This window comes from Suricata suricatta, chromosome 1, assembly GCF_006229205.1.
Source record: "Suricata suricatta isolate VVHF042 chromosome 1, meerkat_22Aug2017_6uvM2_HiC, whole genome shotgun sequence".
Classification (NCBI taxonomy): Eukaryota; Metazoa; Chordata; class Mammalia; order Carnivora; family Herpestidae; genus Suricata; species Suricata suricatta.
In genome coordinates, this window is record NC_043700.1 from 162330962 (window position 1) to 162341225 (window position 10264).

Genomic DNA, 10264 nt, shown 5'->3' on the forward strand with positions numbered 1-10264 from the left:
AGAGTTGATATGATTGGATAAATAATGTAAAAAGAGAAGAAGAGAGCAGCAGATTCTATATTTAAAATTTTTCTACATCAAAAAAATTTTAAGTAATATTGGGAAAATCTAATTCTATTGCATGTTGACCCTAATTTCTCCTATATCTTGAACAGAGTCAAGGGTAATAGCAGTGAAAGCCTAATAATACAACTGGTTGTAAAGTATCTCCTTCTCCCCTTTCTCTCCTTAATACATCATTTGACAAATGTACTAGTTCATTTCTTTTGTTTTTAATGTTTATTATTTTTGAGAGATAGAGAGAGACATGAGTGAGGGATGGGCAGAGAGAGAGGGAGACACAGAATCCGAAGCAAACTCCAGGCTGTGAGCTCTCAGCACAGAGCCTGATGTGGGGCTCAAACTCACAAATTGTGAGATCATGATCTGAGCTGAAGTTGGACACTTAACCAACTGAGCCACCCAGATGCCCCTGTACTAGTTCATTTCTAATGAAATACCAGACCTATACCTTGAATAGGGAAAGCAGGAGAAGTATATCCAGTATCAAACAACATATTGTTAGCCAGTCACACATATACACATAGTTCAGGATGTACTGTTTCAATTGAACGAATATTTATTGAGTGCCTCTAGGTGCCAGGCACTGTTCTAGGTGTTTTGCACACAGTTGTGAACAAAAAAAGATCTCTGCACTCATACAACTTATATTGTAGCAGAATATATATAACAGTGCCTCGCTTCAAGTTAGTGTTCAGTCTCCTAACTCAAGAGTCAAAAGAGAGTTAGGGTTTGTAAAGGGTTCCTCTAATTTTTTTTTGGAGAGAGAGAGAGAGAGAGAGAGAGAGAGAGAGAGAGAGAGAGAGAGAGAGAAGAGAGTAGAGCGCAGAAGAGAGGCAAAGAGGATCTTAACCAGGCTTCACACCCAGTGCAAGGCCCAATGCAGAGCTGGCTCCATCTCCCAACCAAGAGATAATGACCTGAGCCAAAATTGAGAGCCTGATGCTTAACTGACTGAGCCACCTAAGCGCCCCATCTTCTACCTTTTCTCCTATCAGCTTCCCCAGCCATCAATGGGTAGGTGTCCTGCCCTATTTGGCTACCCCTTTCACTGCTAACAAAGAAAAAGCATCCTCACCTTTGGCCTTCCCTTTCTTTTCTTCTCTCTCCCTGCAGCTGTACCCTTTCCCCAGGATTCTGTCTCCTCTTCCCCTCTGGCACAAGCTGTGAGCCAGTCAGCTCTATGCTACTTTAGATGAGACCTGGGGTGTATAAGATCCTATCAGTAGGGTACATACAATCAGACTTTCCACATTACAAGACTGACCTCTCCCAATGTGTTAATATTCCAAAAGAGTCTCTGTATTTTTCTTGGCGTTCAGTCACATCATTGCCAAATGCCCTTCTGTACCCCATGGGATGTGCTATGCCCTAGTAAGCATAGGGAGAGGAAAAGAATGCCTGTCCCGCCACACTAACAGCGAGACACACAGGCACAGGGATGCAGGTCAGGGACAAAAATGGACTTTCTTGTAGATAATAGTTTTCTGTTTCATTTTATGAAAAAAATACTGTTATAAAATTTGAACTTATTAATATACATTAAATATCATTTATTAAAGTGTGAATAATATATTCATTTTTTAAGATTAAAAGAAGTCAAACTCTGAAAATTACATTTAAATAATTGAATTCAATGCTAATGGGTTTTTTTTTATAGAGTTTTTTAATAGAGTTTTTCAGTGGGTACATTGGGACCTTTGTGTGTGTGTGTGTGTGTGTGTGTGTGTGTGTGTGTGTGTGTGTGTGTAAATATAAAAAACATTATTTTGGCACTACTTCAAGAGAGATAAAACTTTGGTGGAGAGCTTTTGGAAGATATGCCTGATCCATGACCCAGTGATCTTTCCTTAACCCTAGAATTTGATATTAGTCTCCTAATTCATTAGCAGTGACTCATCTAAAGGTATATTTTATATTATCTCATTTTTATCTTTATTTATTACTATTATTTTTTAATTGACACCCAAGTTAGTCAGCATATAGTGCAATAATGATTTCAGGAGTATAGTCCAGTGATTCATCCCCTACATATAACAGCCAGTGCTCATCCCAACAAGTGTCCTCTTTAAAGCCCTTGCCCATTTAGCCCATCCCCCACCCACAATCCCTCCCGCAACCCTCAGTTTGTTCTCTGTATTTGTTTATGTTTTATTCCCCTCCTTGTTTTTATGTTATCTTTGCTTCCCTTACCTTACGTTCATCTGTTTTATATCTTAAATTCCACATATGAGTGAAGACATATGGTATTTGTCATTCTTTGACTGGCTAATTTCACTTAGCATAATATACTTTAGTTCCATCCACGTTGTTGCAAATGGCAAGATTTCATTCCTTTTGATTGTCGAGTAATACTCCATTGTGTGTGTGTATATATATATGTATATATATATGCGTGTGTGTGTATATATATATATATATATATATATATATATACTACATCTTCTTTATCCATTCATCTCTCAGTGGACATTTGGGCTCTTTTCATGCTTTGACTATTGTTGATATCACTGTTATAAACTTTGGGGTGCATATGCAGCTTCAAAACTGCACACACATATTTAAGGTACATTTTAGACACGACCCTGCCCATCTGGCCCCAGCTGATTAGACCAGATATGGGCACCTGGAAAGACAAACCATAAACATTAAAAATAATAAATAAATAAATAAATAATTCAGTATACTTGATAATAAATGCTATGAGAAAAAGAAAACAAAATTAAATCTGTTGTATTTAGCATTTGGGAACTGGACTAAGAAATTCTAGTTTATTCTGCACTGATCTAAGATGAAGGAGGTTTACAATCAGAAGATGAGGGATGGTTCTCCTCTGCATGCCCCATGAACTGAAAAGCAAAGAAAGGTATCTCTTCAAAGAGCAAGAATGAAGCAGGTGTTCAGAAGAAAGTAGACTGTATCCTGATGATTTGTAGTTCTTACTTCCATTCCTTTCTTGAGGCATAGCTGTAATTCTGCTCTTGGGTTCCCTAAGATACTACCTTGTTCATCTATCTGTTGATCTATCTATCTATCTATCTATCTATCATCAATTAATCTATCTATCTCAACACAAACTTTTTCAGAAAGCTTGGAAAGTACATGAGGTTATGGGATACATACTTTTGTCTTTCTTCACACTTTCATGTACTGTTCAAGCTTTCTGGAAGAGTTTGTTCAGAAAAAATGGTTCTAAAATATTTAAGTTAGGGAAACAAATTTATTTTTTTAATGTTTTTATTTATGTTTGAGAGAGGAGAGAGAGAGAGAGAGAGAGAGAGAGAGAGAGAATAGGGAAGGGTCAGAGAGAGAGGGTGACACAGAATCTGAAGCAGGCTCCAGGCTCTGAGCTGTCAGCACAGAGCCCGATGCGGGGCTCGAACTCATGAACCATGAGATCATGACTTGAGCCAAGGCCAGATGCTCAACTGACAGAGCCACCCAGAAGCCCCCAAATTTATTTTTTAGATGTGACAGAAAAAATCTACATCTAATGAGACAAAGTACCTAGGGTGCTTAACATAGTCCCTGGCACCTAGTAGGGGCTTCAAAAATACTGGTTACAATTCTTACTATGATTTTCATTATTGCTGTTAGTTCTCTTTGATTGCAAGGAACAAGGGAAACTAACACTAGCTTAAGAGAGAGAGAGAGAGAGAGAGAGAGAGAGAGAGAGAGATAGATATAGATGATAATGTTACCATGAAAAACATGGTAATTAAAACACAATAAAACTTTAAATTGCCTGTTGAATTCAGGGACGATATCTTATCCACCTCTGAATCCTCAAAATTTATCTGCCCATAAGTGCTAAGTAGTTTAATATATCAAAATCCAAAGGTTCTTAACTGGTCTCTCTCCATTTTATTTTTTAAAATACACATAGAGACAAAACTAACTTCCATGGAAAGTTCTACTCTCAGTATGTGTTTAGCTCAATCACTAATTCTGTACCTATAGTTTTGAAATTTGAAGTGGCTTTCAGATTGACAGCCCTGAGGCTTTGGATATGTTCAAACACCAAAGAATCTCCCATTGTGTTCACTATCCTGTGCTTTCTAAAGACTAAAAAGATAACTGATATATTCCAGAAATATTTTCAATGGAGTGGACAGAAAAGGAGTTTTCTGGTTAAGCTTCAATTTGTCAAAGAATTCAATTAACAGGAAACTTCCTATCCCCTGAAAATCATGATGGATCTCAGTTATGATTAGAAGGTGAAACAGCTCTTATTACATTTCCTGCAGATTCACTACTTAATTTTCTTTAGTCTCTGGATAAGTCTAGTGCATAATTGAACTCTGAAGAGTTTTTCCAAAATGGTATCTGTCTAGGTAGCCTACAGTCCAAGAACTATTCAGTTTCTGGAATTACTTGAAGAAATTTAGAAGGCAAAAGTTGTACAAATTCTTGGCACATTCCTTGGACAAGTCAGATAGTGCTGGCTACCAGTTCTAATGTGGCTACATTTCCAGTTTAGACAGAAATTTGAAGTTCTGCTATTTATTCTTAAAATCTGCCATGATTATTATTATAATGACATTTGATGGTTATAAGTCATAGAAAATATTGCACTTAAAATTATTTGATTATTACACAGGCAGACAGTGACTTCAGTCCATTCAAAATTACACAACCTTGTTTAGTACGTTATACATTCTCATTTCTTTTTTTTAGTATTAAAAAATGTTTATTTATTTTTGAGAGAGACAGACAGAGACAGAGCGCAAACGGGGGAGGGGGAGAGAAAGAGGGAAACACAGAATCCGAAGCAGGCTCCAGGCTCTGAGCTGTCAGCACAGTGCCCAACGTGGGACTCGAACTCATGAACCATAAATGATATCATGACCTGAACCGAAGTTAGACACTTAACTAACTGAGCAACCCAGGCACTCCTATACATTGTCATTTCTAAACTACTTTCAAAATTCCAGTTTTGGACTTTTGCATATGAGCTGACAAATGAATACTTTGAGTCAAAGCTTGGTGAAGCTGGTTGCCATCCAACAGTTCCATTTTTGCAGTTTCTCTATCATAGTTGTGTATTTATTTAAATATTTGCTTGCATATTGTTCTTATTTCTTAAGAATGTGAGAAAATGGAAAAATGAAAATGCAGATTTTACAGATAAATTGAGTCTCACAAACTTAGTACAATTGAGGAAAATGTAGAAATAAGACAAACTGTTGGTCACAGCTTTATAAATGATCTACAGGTCTCTTTCAAAAGCAAAGAATTAGATCCAAAATTAAGAGTGATGAAATTTGTCTCTCAGAAGGTAAAATACTAATCAATCTACTTTAAGGTAAATTTTACACGTGGCTGGTATATTAGTTTCCTAGAGCTGCTATAACAAAGTACCACAAACACAGAGGCTTAAAAGAACATAAATTCATTCTCTTACTGTTCTGGAGGCCGGAAGTCCAAAATTAAGATGTCAGCAAGGTCATAATCCCTCTGAAGGCTCAAGGGAAGAATCCTTCCTAGCCTCTTTTCTTGCTTTTGGTGTTTGCTAGTCACCCTCAGCATTCCTTAGCTTGCAGCTGTATCATGCCAATCTCTATTGTCACCTGGTCTTCTCCCCTGCATTCTTCTTATAAAAATACCAGTCATTGGATTTAGGGTCCACCCTAATCTAGTATTACTTCATTTTAACTACACCTGCCACCCAGGTGGCAGGAAGAACCTACTTCCAAATAAGATCACACTTTGACGTTTGAGGTAGACATGGTTTTGGGTGGGTTTGATTGATTCGGTAAAGCTGGGTTCATGGATCATGATTAAGATTTCATGAAGTTCACTTATTAATTCTAAACCAGGTCAAAAAACCCCCCCAAAAAACAAAACAAAAAAACCCCCCAAAAACAAAAACAAAAACAAAAAAATAAACCAGGTCATATTTCGTGGTGAATGATCAGAAATCTACTCAAATTAACTCAAGTAAAGGAAATTTTACTGTAAGGAAACAATTCTTAGGGGGAGTTCAAGGAAAACAGAACAATGAAGACAAAAATTGGCACAGGTCAGGTTTCCTTAGCCCACACATATGTAGAGAGCCAAAGACTGTTACTGTTTTTCATTGATATAATTCAGCTAAAAGTTCCATCTGTTGCTGAGTCTTAGTTTATAGCCTGTCTCATGATATTTTGTTTGGCTCAGCTCAGCCTATAGTCTGCATTTTCTTGGTTCAGGTGTCACTGCATGTTCAGTCAGGGGTGTGTGTGTGTGTGTGTGTGTGTGTGTGAGAGAGAGAGAGAGAGAGAGAGAGAGAGAGAGAGAGAAAGAGAAAGAAAGGAGATGTAGGTCTGGGATAGGAATTGCTCTCTTACAAGAGTCTGCAGTTTGCAGGAGGGGAGGTGATTATTATCTTCTCTAATACATTTCAATAAATGAATCTCTTCTGCCTTTACTGTAGTGAAGAAGTATTTGTCATACGTTTACTTAAAGTCTGACATCCCAAGCTTCAATAATAAAAATACACTGTAATGTGATTATTCAAAGTTTAATTGCCCTGAAAATTCTTTCAGTCCTATAATCATTTATCGTACTAATACAAGCAACTTGAGGAAAGAAGCAATTTGAGAAAATATAACTCCAAATAATTTCTCATTTTACTACCACAATTAGAAAAAAATGATCAGGGGTGCAGAATTTCTTTGACTTTGGGGGCTATCATTTCCAAAAATATTAGACTATAATATAAACATTTTTTGAAATTTCTTGAGTTTGTCTTCTTACTTTTTCCTCTTTTGAAACTCAGATGCCGTGAATTCATTTAATCATAATCCTTGGGTTAAAAACACATCCCTCATTGGTACATGGATTGTCTTTATTCATTCATACATTCATTCACTTACCATATAAGGAACGTATGTGAAACCACCATTTTGCCCAAGACTAAAGCTTCAACAGGAATATATCTACCTGTACATTCATTCTCCCATCTTGTCCCCCAGGGTTCCTTACTTCCCTTTGTACTTCAGGGGTAACCACTACCTTGATCTTTGCTTTGGAATATTATAAACAAATTGTCATTCTATGTCACTAAAATTTACTCATGTTGTTTATACCTGTAGTTTCTTTCATATTTTGAAAATATTTAGTTTTAGTTTGTTGTCCTTGCTAGTTAAAATAACATTTAATTTTGATTAGACAACTTTAAGAAAACTAATATAACTAATGATGTTGCAGATCAGCCTTCACAGTTTAAACTGAAGAGAGATGTCCATGGAGACTAAGACATTAGACAAAATTCTAAGAAAGTCTTTAAGTTACTATGACAAACAAGTTAATCATTAACATCTTGGTCATACTAGACCAAAATGATTCAGCCTTCATATTTTTTGTCTATCAGTCATCCATGAAACATGTCAAACTTATTCAGTTCACTATAGATATATTATTATTGTATGGCTAAATATTAAATTTTAGAAAATCTAAGCCAAGATGTCAGTGACATCGGGAAAAACACTAAAAGAAAGCACCATTTTTTTCAAGTTTCATAGTGATTATGCAGATGGTTAATTTCTGTGTGACCAGAGGTACAGGGATGATTCATATTTATAACTTGTGAAATTACTCAGGACAGATTTAGCTAGTTACATTTCAAATTGAAAAGCAAATAAGTAATTTCAAGTAAATGGAATAAACATATTTTTAAAACTGTTTTAAATGTCTTAACTATTTTTATCTTTGATTATATTTTTACCTTAGTCCCCTTTCATTATGCACAGCTTTAGTTTCTTATTACCTCAATTTATCTTTTTAAACAATATCATCCTGCTCAACATCTGTAGCATTCAGTATGAAAGTTTATTTTCTACCCTCATCTTCTGTCACTCTTCCTAACTCTATACTCTAGTCTGATAGTCACTAGCCATATGTGGCTATTTTGATTTTAAAATTAAATTAAATGAAAAATTCAGTTCCTTGGTTGCAGTAGCGACTTTTCAAATGTTGTAGTCACATTTTTCATAATCTTCATTGTCATTTTCTGGTCCTTATTACCATCTCTCCTTGGGACTTTTGTAGTTGTCTTATACTTGGTCACTCTACTTCTACACTTACATCTCAATGTTGTTTCCAACCCAGTGGCTAGAAAGATTCTTTCATTACATATATACATATAAAAATTATGTACGGCTTAGTATTTGCCAGTTACTACTCAAGGCTCTTTACAAATGTCAACTTATTTATTCCTCATAGAGATCTTCTGAGAAACTATTATCCCTGTTTTACAGATGAGGAAAATTAGGCACAGAAAGACCTAAGTAAGGTTGCCTGGCTCATGAAACATAAATCATATCATGTCACTTCTCTGTTTAAAATACTTCAATAATTCCCCATGTCAGTTACATTGTACAAGCCAAAGACCTTCCAAAGACCAAAAGGCCTAAAAGGCTAGATGTGATCTGCATTCTTCCTATAGTCATTTCCTAACAAAGCAATTTATTTATTCTCTTGTCTATCTCTCCCCAAGTGAATTAAGCTCTGCCAGTGAAGGCAGGGATTTTGGTCCACCTCTCCACTATCAATTTTTTTCTCAGTGCCCAAAACAAAGCCTTGCTAGCAGGCACATTAAATAGCTGCTGTGCAAATAAATATATACCCTTTTCATTTACTCCAAATGGAAACAATGTTTAAGGAAGGCGGTTAAAAGCAGAGATTTCAGAATTCCTGAATTTTAGAATTGTATAAATTCAACTTATTTATGTGTTGTAATCCTTAGGACTTACTATCTTGTGAGTGTTCATAAAGTCAAACAATAATAACAAAATCATAAGTTGTGTAAAATTAAAATGTATGATCATATACAAAACTCCTCTTAATAATGGGTAAATTACACAGAGAAAGAATGAAAATGAAAAGCACCGCTCTTTTGTTATTTAAATGTGACAGGGTAAAACCACACCTTGAGAGGGAGCACCTATAAGAGAGTAGATTTTGGTCTGTTTAATGGTTTGAATAAGATGAACTTCAATGAATTATCTGCTACTCTAAATGTTCAAGAATCGAAGCACTGACCTTGGGGCAGTCCTAGCAAATCAGCAACTGTGGCCGGTTCCGTTCCAAGATAATCACTCCCTTGCTAATATACCTGAAAAACAATTGAGTGAGTCCAGTACCTTTAATATTTTTCAGACCGAGTAAAGGGCGCGGAGGCCAATGGATATTCGTCAGGAATAATAATCGAATATAATTTTAAACTTTGGTAGTGGTCAGTTTCAAGAGCTGAATGCTATTTCATATTATTGTATTCTTTTTTCAACTTTGTCTTCTGATACATGCTCATCTGAGGTTCATTTGCTTCCTTTTTTTTTTTTTTTTTACATTAAATCGCTCAAACCCGCAGCATTGGGTTTTCCTTTGCATGAAAGAAAATGTTATGCTGGGTATACTTAGAACATTTTTTAAAATATTATTTTTCCCGATATTCACAAGAACCATCTAGCTAATTTGTAAACATGCTCACTTCTGCGTGCTACCCTCAGAGATCCTTGTTCTCTAGGTTTGAGAGTGGAGTCCGGAAACCTACGTTTCAGGCCCTTCTTTGAGAACTACTCAACTCACTGCTATTTTCATATTTTGCAACTTTCAAAATATTAACTTTAGAAATCCAAAGAGGGGAGGGCAAACTCCGTTAGCTGTCAGAAAGGAACAAGACTGAGTGGCTCATGTGCCATATTGTAAAACTTTTCCTCAGTTTGCAGATATTCTGTCCCTGGGGAGAAAATCCGTCCGTTTTCACGGAGTAATTAACAGTGTTTCAACCAGTTCCGTCAAGTCTCTCATGATCCCCAAAAGTCCTGGCCTCATCTCCACGGCATAACGTAAACCTCCTTTCGTCCCGCGCGCCCTCACAGCACCGCCCGGGACCGGGTTCACTTCCCGCCACAGGGGCCCCTCCTCTGCTTGCCCTTTGGGTTCGATCCTCCCAGAGGCGCTAGGCGCGGCAAGTCTTGGCGCCAACCGGGTGGCGGCGCTGTCGGGCCCGAGGGAGGCGGAGGCACGGCCGGCGGAGGAAGGGGAGGGAGCGAGGCGCGCTCCCTGCTCTCGCGTGCTCTCGGACGGCTCGCGTGACCGGCTGGTGTGTGAGCGAAGCGCCGGCTCCCGGGGGCACGGACGGCCGGGCGCGCGCCGCTGCAAGGGGCGTCCGGGTCCCGGTCGGCGGACCCGGCCGGCGCTAGGTGTGGACGGGCAGGCC